Source organism: Mustelus asterias, chromosome 17 (assembly GCF_964213995.1).
Source record: "Mustelus asterias chromosome 17, sMusAst1.hap1.1, whole genome shotgun sequence".
Taxonomy (NCBI): domain Eukaryota; kingdom Metazoa; phylum Chordata; class Chondrichthyes; order Carcharhiniformes; family Triakidae; genus Mustelus; species Mustelus asterias.
In genome coordinates this window covers 7,015,556-7,032,232 of record NC_135817.1, presented here as the reverse complement: position 1 = coordinate 7,032,232, position 16,677 = coordinate 7,015,556, and the positions used below count along the sequence as shown (strand labels likewise).

The window sequence follows — 16,677 nt, the reverse complement described above, 5'->3', positions numbered from 1 at the left end:
GTGATGTTTTGTCGTTTGTATGTTCATTGACTATTCATTTATTACATTATTGATTATGCAAATGAGCTACTTTTGTGTTGTTATTGTTCAAATGTCAAAAAGGGACATGGAGTGCTGAGGTTGGCTAGGGACTGGGTTTCAAATGGAGCCACAATCTGTCCTGGAGGTGACTGTTGGTGGCAGAGACTCATTTTCATTCAATGTGGGTGGCAGTGTGATTATTCAGATGGGTGTATTTGCGCTCTGATCGAAGGTGAATTAAGAGTCATTTGTCAAAAGGATTGAGAGCTGCCTAACTGAATTAGCTAGGCTCTCAAGGCCACGTCATGGCCATGCGAGCCTGCCAGTTGCTGTGATGGTCTTTCTTCAATATCTGGGCAGCAGACTTCGCTGGAGCACCTTCTTCCTCTTTTTTTCTCAGCCCTGTCCTTCTCTCAGGATGAGTGGCACTCCAGGTCCTCGTCTTCAAAATCCAGCTCCAAGTCTCTTTGTATAGTCAAACTGTGCAATGCACAGGCGACAACCACTAGATGAAACACCTTGGCTGACTCATACTAGAGGCTATCACTGGACTGACCAAGGCTGCTGAAGCACATTTCAAGATGCCAATAGCCTGTTCTCTACAGGTACATGTTAGTAGATGGCTTTGGTTGTAGCACCTCTCTGTAACTCTGCCTGGGTATCTGATAGGCGTCAGGAGCAACCTTCTCAGGGAATATGCCTTATCCTCTAGCAGCCAACCACATAGTCAGAATGCTTTCTTTCAGAGGTGCGGGACCTGGGAGTCTCACAGGATAAAGGCTTCATGGCAACTGTCTCGCAGCCAAGCACACACCTATAAGATGCACCTCCTTTGGTCAGTCCAGCTGCAATAAGTAGATGCTTTTTCTCTTCATGATTTGGTGCCTTGATGGCCATGTGGGAAGAATCAATAACCTCCTGGACCGAAGGAAATGCATCAATGGTGGCAGACCCCAATGCCCTCTTTGCATGCACTGGCTATCTGCCACAAAATAGGTATCTCCCCATCCCTACCCCATTGGGAAGAGAGTATCAGTGATATGCCTGATTGTATGATGAACTCCCAACTGAAAGATATCTGCCAGGACCATATAAGATCCTGGAAATGACCTGATGCAGAAATTCAGCACCCATGGTGACCATGTTGGCTGTAGGTACAGGTCTGCTATGGAGGCCCTAAGGCATCAGGTCATTGTGGACCAGAGCACAAATGGCCGAGACCAATTACCTGGATTGGCACAGCATCCTTCAACACTTGCGCTCTGTCATTTGCAGGTAAATGACTCTTGGGTGGTACACCCAATGTTTTGGGGTAGCACTTTCTCGTTGCAACCCCTTGCTGTGCTGCTCTGGTCCCCTCCTGGCTAGGAGGATGCTGGAGCTCCTTTTTGCTATTCTGCCCCATGTCAGATCAAACTGCTCCAATCTCAGTCCCTCAGCAGTTGCTCATTGTGGTACTGAGGCTTTCTCTGCCAACCTACGATGACCAAGTGATGCCAGCAGCTTCACATTCCTCTCAAAGCCCAAACACTCACTGTTCACAAGTGCAAATCCCTAGCACCCGTGATGGCAACACGGTATCACTGGTTGAGCAATTGGGTTTAAGTAACACAATGATTGAACAATCCATTCATTAGCACTCATGGCTGCCCCCACTGTGTTCCCATTAGCTAAGGTGTCCCAGACCCTCCGTCTTCCTCGTGCCCCCCAACTGACAATCATTGCTGCTCCAAAGACTGTTAATGAACTCCATAATGACCTCAAGAATCTGTTCATTAGATGTGTGGATGATTGCTGGATATCCCCACCACCCTACCATCCCTTTGAAAATCATGTCATGCCTTGGTGACATCAGGAACCAGTGACACCGTCTGAGATTATGATCTTTAATACATGCCCACACCTGAGCTCACCCTCACAGGCTATTGAAAATCCTGCTCATGGTTACGACTGTAATGCCAGGAAAAGCAGAAACCAAATTGTGCTCAACAATTAACACCCATCACACCCAAACATCAGAGAGGAACAATCTGTTTTTTAGTTATATCATTTCAGAGATTAATATTATTTGGTAGAATGCATCGAATTCCCCTGCTCTTCGAATAGTGCTCAATTTCCTGAAAGACCTCCAACAGTGCAGCCCTCCCTCAGTACTGCACTGAAGTGACAGCCTAAATTATGTGCCCACGTCTCTGGAGGAGGGGACACTTTTTGTCCGCATCCAGCAGTTTCTGTTGTTACTGCAGCAGCATAATTGGTTCTAATTACTAGAATGTTTGATTTCATCTGCGTTAATGTCATTCTGTTATTTTAGTGTTTTCCACTGGGGCTTTGCTGAGTCGGGCTTGATTAGGTTGATTGACAAGTAAGGTCATGTGATTTGGTGGAGCTAGGCTTACACAGAAAAATCAAGTCAATTGCTGCTTGGAAGCTGCAGAAAGAAATAACCCTTTCTCTCTCAGGGCACTGGGAGATTGGGGCATCTGCTCAATGGTGGCCCGAGAACTCGGAAGTTGACTTCCGGGCCTGAATAGGCTCTATTCAATCCCCTTGCTGGCGAGAATCACATTTTGCCTCATTTTTTTTCTAAGTGTCTTACGATTATGTCTGGGAGCTCACCCAAAAAGTGGGCACGATTCTCTCCCATTTTCATGCTCGTTCAGCACTTAGAACTTTTTTGGCAGAATCGCCCCCCCCCCCCTAGGTTTATTTCTCTGAAGTTCTGTTCTTTGAGGATATATCCTTCTCTGGAGGTTGGTGTATGAGAGTCAGAAGCTAGGTGTCTAAATCTCTCCAGAGAGGTTAAAAGGCAAGAAGCATAGCACCCAAATGAGCATATTTGTTTTGTGCTGATTCTGAAGAGGGAATTATGTCTATGAGGATACTGCTTACATTGAAACTATAGAGATAGCTAGCTGTTAAGAATTATACTTTGTCATGTTTAAGTATTTTAATTGGTAAACGTTATACCAATTCTTTCCGTTATGTTCTAACTGTGTTCTTAAATAAAGTTTGTTTTAATAAAAGCTTCCTAGTGGGTCAATTGAATCATACCTGAGTGAAACCCCAATGCCAAAATCAAAAATAATTGGCTCTAGGCTAACTTCATAGTATATCTTGGCGTTTCTGATCTGGTCCCCAATTTTAAAAACTGTGACTAGCCCACCAACCCATTATTGATTTGCCAACCAGAGGAAAATATTGTATACGTTTAGACACAGGAACTTAAAGGTTCCCATTTCATCTCACATTGTTTCCAAAGTTAGCAAATCTCAGTCATGCTCAAAGTATTACTATTAGTCTTCAGTTCTTTGTGTTGAGGGGCGAAATCATCCCTCAGTCTCCCAAGTCAACCCCCCGATTTCCCCCAAATCAGCTCTCTGATTTCCCTGAATCAGCCCCCTGATCTCCCCCGAATCAGCCCCCTGATCTCCCCCGAATCAGCCCCCTGATCTCCCCCGAATCAGCCCCCGATCTCCCCCGAATCAGCCCCCTGATCTCCCCCGAATCAACTCCCTGAGCTCCCCCGAATCAGCCCCCGATCTCCCCCGAATCAGCCCCCTGATCTCCCCCGAATCAACTCCCTGAGCTCCCCCAAGTTTAAAAATAAGGGAACCTGCATCAAGATGGTTTCCTGACACACTTCCATCCAATCTAGCAGAGGAATTCCTCCTTCATCACGTTGGACCTGCTGGCCCAGATAGTGTTTATTTCTTCACTGCTCCACAGGCCATTGCATCCGCCTCCATGCGAGGGGTTGCCAACTCTGGATGGACATATTCCTGCAGGTCTAATCACATGACCTTCCAACTTCAGTCGTCCTACCCAGAAAAGCAGCCTTCCCACTCACAGCTCCAATATTTTTATAATTATGAAACTGAACTATTCTCCAAAGTCCTGCTTTACTCTTGACAGTGTCCTGGAGACACCAGGGCAATTCAGGAGAGTTGGCAACCCCCCCACATCGAGGCAGCCTCGCGGTCCTGAATTCCCTCAGCAGTGACCTCCTCTCCTGCTGGGATTGCCAAGGCTCCGGAACCGCTGACCCTCTTATCGGGCCTCCAGCTCGCAGAGGTGGCAGGTTAGGAGATCACCTCCAGGAAGATAGCTACCGACAACTGCTTCCTCAGCCTGAGGTGAAATCCAGCTCTTAGTGTCTGTGGGCAATAAATATTACATTCAAGTCTCAAAGTTTGTCTGTCAGGAGAATGCTACAAGCTCTCATTCAACCCTGCTAGTTCTGGGGATTATAAAGATTGAAGATGGCAGAGCAACAAATCTGAACAGTTCTGGAATATTTCACCCAATCACACCACGTCCTGGGAATAGGATGTTAACAGCTGCCAGTGACAACAGTGCTTGGAACGAGTCTGAAACATGATGAAAAAGTAGGTGAACGTTGCGTCCCTTTTCCATCCGCTGCTAATAATGAATGAATTCTGCCAATTCCCTGAAAAAATGATGTGGAATTTCTGCCTGTACAGATTAGCCACAGCTGAAAAAAGATCACCATCGTTCATCATTCTGGAAGAGGTCCAGCTGGGCAAGTCTGACAGAACAGACGGAAGCCATTCAGCTCTTCCTGTCGCTGCTGCCTCTTTGGACGAGCTGTGAAATTAGTCCTGTGTCCTTGCTTATTCCCCAAAGCCCTGCATCTTTTCCCTTTTCAAGTATTTATCCGAATCCCATTTAGAACCATAGAAACCCTACAGTGCAGAAAGAGGCCATTCGGCCCGTCAAGTCTGCACCGACACTCCGAAAGAGCACCCCAGCCAGGCCCTCCCCTCCACCCTATCCTTGTAGCTCCGCACATATACCATAGCCAATTCCCCTAACCTAGGACACTAAGGGGCAATTTAGCATGGCCAGTCCAGCTAATCTGCATATCTTTGGACTGTGGGAGGAAACCACTGCACGTTGAGGAAACCCACGCAGACATGGGGAGAATGTGCAAACTCCACACAGTCACCCGAGGCTGGCATCGAACCCAGGTCCCTCGTGCAGTGCTAACCACCATGCCGATTTGAATATTATTGAATCTGCTTGCACCACTCTTTCAGACAGTAAACCGCAGAGCATTTTAGCTCTATTGGCAATAATGAAGGCCAATGCTTGAATACAAAGAGAAATACTCAGGCAACATCTCACATTTCAAGTAGAAGATCTTTCAACGATTGGCTCATTGCCCTTGGTTTTAGACTTTAATCCTGAAATATTGGCCCTAAACCAATGTGCATCACAGAAACTGAAAAATAGTCAATCAGGCAGCAATGTTGACTCTACCGCCTGCTAGCGAGAGGCCAAACCCATCCATGTGCCATCACTCAATAAACAGACAGAAACAACATTTAGACTATTCTAAATCATTCTGTCATCTGTGGAATACTGAGCGAGTGCTACTAAGTTGAAGGTGCTGTACTTTGAATTAGACGTGAAAGGGAGGTCCATCTGCCCTCTCCGATCCCACGGCACCATACTGAAGAAGGGGTGTGTTCTAGCCAATATTTCGTTTTCAACTAGCATCACTAAAACAAATGATGTGAGTCAGACCTTGCTGTGAGAAATCTAGTTGCATTTCCTACATTACAAGAGCGACTACTTTCACTGGGACACCCTGAGGATGTGAAAGATGACATTGTAATACAAGTCTTTTCTTTTTATGTTTAATATAATTGCTGCAAGTCTGGACTTTGTTTCATTAATTACACAACGTGTCATTTAATTAACATACAGGATGAATGAAAGTGATCACGAAGGGAAGTAATTTCTTATAACCTTTTATTCATGGGCTAAATTGTTCCCTTCCCTGTAATCAGGATGTGGAGATGTCGATGTTGGACAGGGGGTGCAGGGGGAATGAGGAGTCTCACAACACCAGGTTAAAGTCCAACAAGTTTATTTAGTATCACGAGCTTTCGGAGCGCTGATCCTTAATCAGGTGAGTCCTGATGAAGTCACCTGATCAGTGACCCGATGAAGGAGCAGCGTTCCGAAAGCTCGTGATACTAAATAAACCTGTTGGACTTTAACCTGGTGTTGTGAGACTTCTTACTGCCCGTGTAATCAGTGCAGCTTAGTGCCTGTATTCTATTCAAGAGTCAGAAATTTGCCATTTACAGTCAGCTAAATAGGCAATAATGATGTACGGAATTATTAAGGATGGGAGTTTCCACCAACCCCCCCCTCCCCCACGGCGTGTCTTGTGGCAGTGGAGGCAGCCCAACATTAGCTGGCGATGGGGATCTTCCAGTCCCGCCGTTATCAACAGGTTTTCCTGTTCTTCGCATCCTCTGCCACTTATTGTCAGTGAGTAAAGTGCATGGAGGAATTTTCAGCTGAGCAAATATTTAAAAAAATATTTCATTGTTTATATCTTTTAGTTATTTTTTTTAAAGGGCTATGCCAATATTGCATCAATTGGAAAGGATACTTTGCCACCTTAATTGTTATGTGGTAATGAGGGTAAGAGAGGCTGCTACTTAACTGGTAACAAATTAGTGCAAACGTTTCAAACTGAAGCTGATAGACCAGTTGACAGCCCCAAGTTGTATCCCTGAATCCTAGCCACCAGGAAATCGATCTGGGTGAAAAAAGTGCCAAAAGAGTTGTGTTGGTATTTTCACATCATGAAAAGTAAAGCTGATTAACTTCATTGTTGATTACCTTTGTGGGGAGCAGTCGATCCATTATCTGAAGTACAATTCTGAATTGAGCTATGCTGTGGTAACAAAAATCTTCATTGATTCAGCCATCAGGCGAAGTAAACACATCAGTAACAGTGGCATTGGAGGCCTGGATCACAACCTCATCAGAACAATCCATACATAGCTGCTCTCAGAATAATATACTTCTCATGTTAATGAGGAACCCAAGATGATTGGCTCACAACATCTAGTCAATGTGCATAATATTATACAAGGATGTAATCTCACGATAGTCAGCTGTGGCTCGGTAGTACTTAGAATCATAGAAACCCTACAGCACAGAAGGAGGCCATTCGGCCTATCGAGTCTGCACTTCTTTTATCTGTCAGCCAGAAGGTTGTCCATTCATCACCCAGAGATCAGAGTAGGTAATCTAGATTGACATTTCAATGGAGCACTGCAGCAAGGTTTTAGATGAGATGTTAAACTGCAGCCCCATCAGCCCTCTCAGGTGGGATTATTCAGAGAGGAGGAGAGTTCTCCCAACAATTATTCCTGAACCAAGCAACTAAAAAGTAGATAACTTGTTGCTGTTTATGGGATCTTTCTCTGCACATATCAGCTGCTGTTTTTCCCACATTAAAACAGTGATTATACTTCAAAATGAATTTCACTGGCTGTAAAGCATTTTGTGGTGTCCTGAGGGTGTGAAAGGTGCTATAGAAATGCAATTTCTTCCTGTTTTCTTTATAGCAAGTAAAACTTGGTCTACATTTTCCTACTGTCTCAATTGAAGGCGAGTGATACGAGAACACATCATGACCCTTTTGAATGAGGTAAACTACAGGTTGCAGATACAATAGGCGATGACCTCACTCTTTTAGGTAGCTGTTCTACCAAAAAACATTCAAGAAATTTGTCATCTCTTAGGCCACTTTTGTATTGTCAGCTCTACAGTTCCTCGCATCTTGATTGACGTGTTGAATCAAAAGCCTGACCTGCCTTACTCCATCGTTTTGTCCTCCTCCTCTTCAATCACTCTAAAGGTAACAGCATATTCCAAAGGTTTGGAGAGAATGATTTATCTGAAAGTGTAATTTATGAATTTATACTTTAGGAATGTTCATCATTTGAGTTGGATTTGTAAAAAGCCATTGCCTGATAGATTGACCTATATTAGAGCAAAAGTGAAGAACAAATATGTAGTTTAATTTATGGTCCCTGACATGTTCTTAGCATTAGTGTTATGTTTATAGATGTCACATGTAGTTGGGAATTTTGCACAGTGAATGCTGCGTAAAATCACTCAGTAGAATGGGAAGACTTACACGTCTGTGTTCACTTACTGCTGAAATGTAAAGTTTCATTACTTCCACAAGTTAGGAACAATTTCTTCACTCTTGCTGTAATAACTCCACAGATGCAAAAGTCCCGTCACCTAGTTACTTTATTTAAGCCATACATCTGTACACAGCCAGCTCTCCGGTTACTCCCTGCTGAATGCAGGCTGGGAATCTGACACACCTGCATTAAATAGGGAGCATGAGGCTCCCTGATTTAATCATCAATTAAGACTCATCAGGGTACCAACCTAATAAACTAACTCAAATTAACTGAGGGACAAATTAAAAGGGGCAGCTCCCCAAAAGGAGGGGGAACAGCCCGAAACAAAAATCAACGTAGAAAGGAAACTTAAAACATCAAATTAAAATGTGGTTATCGGGGTTGATAATGCACCCCAGCCCCTGCAGTGCCCAGCGGGCATGGAAGGCATCAACTGTGCCCGTGGACACCTCATGCTTCCTCTCCAGGGAAGTTCATACTCTCGCAAGCCAACCTCATAAGCCTGGCTGAAGTCATCACACTTGCCCAAAACCTCGCTCTTTCCCCATCATCTACTCCTGCACTTGGTACCACTTCTGTCACTAATTCCATTCCTGCCCATAATCACACTCTTGCCACTAACTCCACAGTTGCCTCTATTTCCACTCATCTGGATTCCACATTTGCTCCCAATCCAACCCTCTTACTTTGTGCTACAAACAGGTTGGAGGGTGCAAAATCAAGTACACCATGCTACTTTGTGAAATGCCTGTGCTATAAAGGGTTTATTATTATTACTAATTCCTTTTTAAGATTTGCCTCAGTAATGGCAGCAGAAATTGAGATCATAAGCAATGACAGAAAGGGACTGAATCTTAACAATCCCAATCTCACATCTTGCCTTCTACTCTGGTGAGTTCCTTCACTGCCAACTCGGGTTTAATATGGAACAAGGAAAAATGTTACAGGCTAACTGTTCCATTTGGGGAATGAAAAATTCCTTAGCAGCTCTCTGGAAAAATGGACAGATGGCAAATCAAAGGAGAAGCACAAGTAAGCGCATACAGAATAGAAGTAAATCAGCAACCAAAGCAAAATATGCACCTTGACACACATAAAAGACTATTGACATATAAAGAGCTGAAGCCTAGTCTCACAAGAAACACAGCAGAGACAAAATGGTTGCAAAGCTGTGCTCAATAGAACGTGCTCGCTTCGGCAGCACATATACTAAAATTGGAACGATACAGAGAAGATTAAGCATGGCCCCTGCGCAAGGATGATACGCAAATTCGTGAAGCGTTCCATATTTTTGTGGGTTTCCTCCGGGTGCTCCGGTTTCCTCCCACAGTCCAAAGATGTGCGGGTTAGGTTGATTGGCCAGGTTAAAAATTGCCCCTTAGAATCCTAAGATGCGTAGGTTAGAGGGTTTAGCGGGTAAATATGTGGGGGTAGGATCTGGGTGGGATTGTGGTCGGTGCAGACTCGATGGGCCGAATGGCCTCCTTCTGCACTGTAGGGTTTCTATGATTTCTATGATATTGTAGTATTTGGCCGAGCAGGTCCCATGCTTATTAAGGCTGCCGGCTGCCACTTTGCACAGCAAGGGTGCCCAGTACCGTTGCTTCCAGAATATGCGATGCAGTCAGCCTGCTCTTCTTAAAGGCAAGCTGCCCCCGTTAAAGGGAAACCACACTGAAGAATATTGCTGCAATTTAGATGTTGGGAAAGTGAGTGGAGTGAGAAGCCCAGGATGAAAGATGTGGCATTGATGGAATTATTGGCGGAAGTGGGCAGCCATGTTCTTGTGGAGAGGCCCGGGGGTCCTCAAGAACATCCTCAGAAAGATGTAACCAGGAAAGTCAATTCCAAAATCTAGATTTGAGGACCGGGCAGCAGTGTCACTCAAAGTCCACAGCAACAACAACCTACATTTATATAGCACCTTGAATGTGATAAAACATCCTTGGCATTTCAAAAGAGCATTATAAAACAAAATATGATACCAGGGCACAAAGAGATATTAGGGCAGGTGATCAAAAGCTTGGTTAAAAAGTTGGGTTTGAAAGAGTATCTTAAAAGGAGGAAAGAGAGAGGGAGAGGTTTAGGGAGGTAATTACAGAGCTTAGGGGTTAGGCAGCTGAAATGCAGCCACTAATAAAAAATTGGTTAAAATTGGGAGGGGCAAAGCCATGGGGAAATTTGAAATCAAGGATGAGAATTTTAAAATTGAGGTGTTATTTAACAAGAAGCCGGGGCAGGTCATCGGGCACAGGGGTGATGGGCAAACGGCATTCGGTGCGAGTTGGGACAGAGGTAGCAGAATTTCTCACGGATGGTCAAGGTTAGTGAATATATCTTCACATGATATCTGCTCCCCACCACAACATCAACCTCTCTCACTGCTCAATACACCACACTGCCCATCACTTAGCCAGCAGCACCCCCAACACTTCATTGGCATTGCTAACTGTCAGATACCCCACCTCACACATTTACAATGCTGTCAGACTCATATTGCTAAACACTCAGACATCCTGCTGGCACACAATAGAGCAGAACTGGTGAGGGACAAGGCTGATTGGTCAGCTGTGGCTCAGCTGGCAGCACTCTTGTCTCTGACACGGATGTTTGTGGGTTCAAGTCTCATTCTCAGGTTTGTGCATAAAAATATCTAGGCTGGCATTCTACGGCAGTACTGAGGGCATGCTGCATTGTTTAGAGATGCTTTCTTTCAGACAAGATGGCAAATCAATCTGCCCTGTGAGGTGGATTTAAAGGATCCTAGGGCACTATTTGAAAGGGAGCAGGGGAATTATGCCCTGGGTCCCAGCAAATATTTGTCCCTCAATCATGCTGGAGAACCTCTAGTCCCCTGTTGCGTTCTCCATGGCAACACCTCAGCTAGAGTTGAGTTACCAACCAAACAGCACTCTCATCTCATGTAGTATAAATTCATAGAATAATAAAATCTCTACAGTGCAGAAGGAGGCCATTTGGCCCATTGAGCCTGCACTGACAACAATCCCACCCAGCCCTATCCCCGTATCCCACGTATTTACCCTGCTAATCTCCCTGACACTAAGGGGCAATTTAACATGGCCAATTCATCTTTGGATTGTGGGAGGAAACCAGAGCACCCGGAGGAAACCCATGCAGTCACAGGGAGAATGTGCAAACTCCACACAGTCACCCAAGACAAAATTGAGCCAGGGTCCCTGGCGCTGTGAGGCAGCAGTGCTAACCACTGTGCCATCCTATTGTCATGATTGTTTGAAATTTGACATTCTTGCATCTGTCCTGATTAGTGTAAAAAGTAAAAACTTAAGGAACATGCCTCTCTTTTCAGCCACATCTAAATGCTGTACAATCCAGCAAAAGAAAGCACATGTCAAGGCTTGTCAACGCCCAATTGTGACATTTGGAGCAATCTGTGGGAAGGTTACATGAAAAATCAGAATAGTGATGGAATAAAAGAACAGCAAAAGAATGCAATCAACGAGAAAAAATAGGAAACAGCACTGTAACAGTTAGGAACTGTACCAGGAATGTTGGGAAAATATGACAAAGGTGAGAGAAAAATCTCTCACTTATAAACCACTTAGATGTTGGGATAGAAAGCCACATATTCAAGTTTACCAATGACACAATAGATAGGGGGCATTGTAAACAGGGTAGAAGAAAGCATAAAATTACAAAGTTGTCAACAGATAAGGTGATGGGGTATAACTGTAGTAAATGGATTCCAATGTAGGCAATTCATTTTGGATCTAAAAAGGATAGAATATGATACTTCTTAAATGGCAAAACGTTAGCAACAGTAGAGGTCCAAAGAAACTTGGGGTTCAGGCACACAGATCATTCAAATATCAGGAGTGGGTACAGAAGATAATCAAAAAGGCTAATGGGGTGCTTTTTTTAATACAAGGGCTGGAATGTGAAGGGGATAGAAGTAAAGCTTCAGCCACACAAAGCCCTAGTTAGACCTGCAGTCTTGTGAGCAGTTCTGGGGTACCACACCTTGAGAAGGATATACCAGCCTTGGAGGGAGTGCAATGTAGATGTAAAGGAATGATATCAGGATTCTCAGGTTTACATCAAGATCAGTGATGACACAAACTAAGGTTCTATTCAATCAAATTTAGAGATTTGATCAATGTTTTCAAGCGATGAAAGGGAGGCAGATAAGATGGATAAAGAGAAGTTATTTCCATTGACAGAGAAGTCTTGGGTTTGGGGAGGCATACTCTAAATATGAGAGTCTTCAGAAGGGAAGTTAAGAAGCAGTTCTATGCTGAAAGGGTGGTGTAAGTTTGGAACTCTCTTCCACAAAAGAAATGCTCAATCAGTTGTAAATTATAAATCTGCAATTGATAGATTTTGTTATCCAAACTTATTAAAGGATGTAAGAGAAAAAACAAATATATGAAGTTAAGTTGTAGATCAGCCATGCTCTTGTTAAGTGGTTGAACAGGGTCGAGGGGCTGAATGGCCTCTTCCTGTTCCTATGTTATTTAAAATGCTGACAGAAGATCGTATTTCACAAGTCTCTAACAACAGCAACAAATGCATTTATGTCACTCCTTTATCATGTAAACACTGGCACTAGGCCAAGGAAGAAGACTTTAGGACAGGTTACGAAAAACTTGATCATGGAGATAGAGCATCTTAAAGGAGCGGGGAGAAGTGGAGAAGTTTAGACAGGCAATTTTCAGAGATTAAGCCAAGGCAAATGAAGCCTCAACCACCAATCAAACAGCTGTGGAAATCAGGGAATTTGCAACAGGCCAAAACTGGAGGAATGCAGAGTCTCTGGAGGACCGTGGGGCTGGAGGAGGTTCCGGAAATCAAGAAGAGTCCATGGAGGAATTCGAGTTGTTATGTGAACTTGTACCTGTCCACCATCTGCTTCTGCTATCACTGTTATCGCCTGGCAGGCGTGGTCTTTCCATTGTCTGCCAGCTGCAACAAACAGTGAAGCTCGTTTTGCAATCCATCTTTTGCAGTAGTTCAACACTTAAATCTCACTTCTAATGTTTCGAAAGGGAATTTAACACAGAAAACATGTACTGCTAACAGCACAAAAGTCTAAAGGAGAACTCACACACATAAATATCCTTAGTCTGGTCTGCTGTCTTGCAATCACCACCCATCAAAGGCTCTCTCATCAACAATTCACCTTGTCTAGAATTGGCAAGAGTAACATTGGGTGCTGCCAAGGAAACAGCCATAATGTTCTATCACACACTGATCAGCAGCAGGCACTGTTATTTTAGCCCAGTATATAATGGGCCCATGAGTATGGAAGCAAAAACAGAGTGAGCCAGTTGAGAGATCTCTTTGCTTATAACTCTGCCTCTGTGAGTCTGGAGAAACTAAGGAAGAGACCTGTTGAAGAAGATAATAGTAAGAGTTTTAACAACACCAGGTTAAAGTCCAACAGGTTTATTTGGTAGCAAATGCCATTAGCTTTCGGAGCGCTGCTCCTTCGTCAGATGGAGTGGAAATTGCTATCAATCCGGCATCTCCACATCACGAAGAAGATAATGGCAGCTTTAAAAATGATGTGGAGATGCCGGCGTTGGACTGGGGTAAGCACAGTAAGAAGTCTCACAACACCAGGTTAAAGTCCAACAGGTTTATTTGGTAGCACAAGCTTTCGGAGTCTCGCTCCTTCTTCAGGTGAGTGAGGAGTTGTGTTGACAAACAGGGCACCTATAGATACAAACCCAATTTACAAGATAATGTTTGGAATTTGAGTCTTTACAGGTAATCAAATCTTAAAGGTACAGACAATGCGAGTGGAGAGAGGGTTAAGCACAGGTTAAAGAGATGTGTATTGTCTCCAGCCAGGACAGTTAGTGAGATTTTGCAAGCCCAGGCAAGTCGTGGGGGTTACAGATAGTGTGACATGAACCCAAGATCCCAGTTGAGGCCGTCCTCATGTGTGCGGAACTTGGCTATCAGTCTCTGCTAAGTGACTCTGTGTTGTCGTGTGTCGTGAAGGTCGCCTTGGAGAACGCTTACCTGAAGATCAGAGGCTGAATGCCCGTGACCGCTGAAGTGTTCCCCCACAGGAAGAGAACAGTCTTGCCTGGTGATTGTCGAGCGGTGTTCATTCATCCATTGTCGTAGCGTCTGCATGGTTTCCCCAATGTACCATGCCTCGGGACATCCTTTCCTGCAGCGTATCAGGTAGACAACATTGGCCGAGTTGCAAGAGTGTATACCGTTTACCTGGTGGATGGTGTTCTCACGTGAGATGATGGCATCCGTGTCGATGATCTGGCACGTCTTGCAGAGGTTGCTGTGGCAGGGTTGTGTGGTGTCGTGGTCACTGTTCTCCTGAAGGCTGAGTAGTTTGCTGCGGACAATGATCTGTTTGAGGTTGTGCGGTTGTCTGAAGGCAAAATGTGGGGGTGTGGGGATGGCCTTGGCGAGATGTTCGTCTTCATCAATGACATGTTGAAGGCTCCCGAGAAGATGTCATAGCTTCTCCGCTCCGGGGAAGTACTGGACGATGAAGGGTACTCTGTCCGCCGTGTCCCGTGTTTGTCTTCTGAGGAGGTCAGTGCGGTTTTTCGCTGTGGCGCGTCGGAACTGTCGATCGATGAGTCGAGCGCCATATCCTGTTCTTATGAGGGCATCTTTCAGCGTCTGGAGGTGTCTGTTGTGACCCTCCTCATCTGAGCAGATCCTGTGTATTCGGAGGGCTTGTCCGTAGGGGATGGCTTCTTTTACGTGTTTAGGGTGGAAGCTGGAGAAGTGGAGCATCGTGTGGTTATCCGTGGGCTTGCGGTACAGTGAGGTGCTGAGGTGACCGTCCTTGATGGAGATGCATGTGTCCAAGAATGCAACCGATTCCGGAGAGTAGTCCATGGTGAGTCTGATGGTGGGATGGAACTTGTTGATGTCATCATAGAGTTGTTTCAGTGATTGTTCACCATGAGTCCAAAGGAAGAAAATGTAATCGATGTATCTAGTGTATAGCATCGGTTGAAGGTCCTGTGCGGTGAAGAGGTCTTGTTTGAACCTGTGCATGAAGATGTTGCCATATTGAGGTGCAAATTTGGTCCCCATGGCTGTCCCATGTGGCTGGATGAAGAACTGGTTGTTGAAGGTGAAGAACAGACAGTTGGTTCCAACAGACAGGTTATGCCCAATTGTCTCTTTTCGCCCTCCTCCAGCAGTTTGATTTTCATTTGGGACCCTCTGGCTGCCAGTGATGATGAAGAGGGAAAGGAGAAGAGCATAATATAAGACATAATATAAGAAATAGGAGCAGGAGCAGACCAGTTGGCCCTCAAGCTGCTCTCCCATTCAGGAGGATTCTGGTAGATCTTCAATCTCAATGACACTTTCTGGAACTATTTCCATATCCTGAGATTCCCTTCGAACCATAGTATCCCTACAGTGCAGAAAGAGGCCATTCGGTCCATCAAGTCTGCACCAACTCTCCCAAAGAGCATCTCACCCTGGCCTTCCACTCTTCCCTATCCCTGTAACCCTGAGCATTTACCTTAGTACCTAAAAATCTTATCTTGAATATGCTGAATGAATGCTGAGCCCATTGCTGTCAGGATGGAGAATTCAAAAGACCCAGAATGCTTTAAGTGAAGAAATATCTTCTCATTTAAGTTTTAAATGGCCAACCCCTTATTCTGAAACTGTAACTTTTAGATCTGGACTACTATTTCCAGCAATAGGAAATATCATCCCACTTCTCCACATTATATTCCATCTGTGACCTCACTTAACCTATCTATATCCCATTGCAGCCCCTAGGCATCCTCCTCACCCAATTTTTAGAACAAAAAACAAAGAAAATTACAGCACAGGAACAGGCCCTTCGGCCATCCAAGCCTGCATCGACCATGCTGCCCGACTTAACTAAAACGCCCTACCCTTCCGGGGACCATATCCCTCTATTCCCATCCTATTCATGTATTTATCAAGATGCCCCTTAAAAGTCACTACCGTATCCATTTCCACTACCTCCCCCGACAACGAGTTCCAGGCACCCACCACTCTGTGTAAAAAATCTGCTTGTACATCTCCTTTAAACCTTGCCCCTCACACCTTAAACCTATGCCCCCTAGTAATTGACTCATCCACCCTGGGAAAAAGCTTCTGACTATCCACTCTGTCCATGCCTCTCATAATCTTGTAGACTTCTATCAGGTCGCCCCTCAACCTCCGTCGTTCCAGTGAGAACAAACTAAGTTTCTCCAATCTCTCCTCATAGCTAATGCCCTCCATGCCAGGCAACATCCTGGTAAATCTTTTCTGTACCCTCTCCAAAGTCTCCACATCCTTCTGGTAGTGTGGCGACCAGGATTGAATGCTATATTCCAAGCACGGCCTAAGGTTCTATAAAGCTGCAACATGGCTTGCCAATTTTTAAACTCTATGCCCCAGCTGATGAAGGCAAGCATGCCGTATGCCTTCTTGACTAACTTCTCCACCTGTGTTGCCATTTGCAGTGACCTGTGTACCTGTACACCCAGATCCCTTTGCCTATCAACAATCTTAAGGGTTCAGCCATTTACTGTATATTTCCTATCTGTATTAGACCTTCCAAAATGCATTACCTCACATTTGTCTGGATTAAACTCCATCTGCCATCTCTCTGCCCAAGTCTCCAACTGATCTATATCCTGCTGTATTCCCTGATGGTCCTCATCGCTAT

At 44.7% G+C, this 16,677-nt stretch overlaps 1 protein-coding gene and 1 non-coding gene across 2 annotated transcripts in view; one reads left to right on the top strand and one right to left on the bottom strand.

Annotated features, from left to right (window-relative positions):
• The window catches only part of htr2aa (5-hydroxytryptamine (serotonin) receptor 2A, genome duplicate a), a 403,646-nt gene that overhangs the window by 255,290 nt on the left and 131,679 nt on the right, over nt 1-16,677 (bottom strand). The window lies entirely within an intron of this gene.
• On the top strand, nt 9,195-9,302 carry LOC144506686 (U6 spliceosomal RNA). Its single transcript, XR_013499936.1, has one exon. It is a non-coding gene; the product is annotated as a U6 spliceosomal RNA (small nuclear RNA).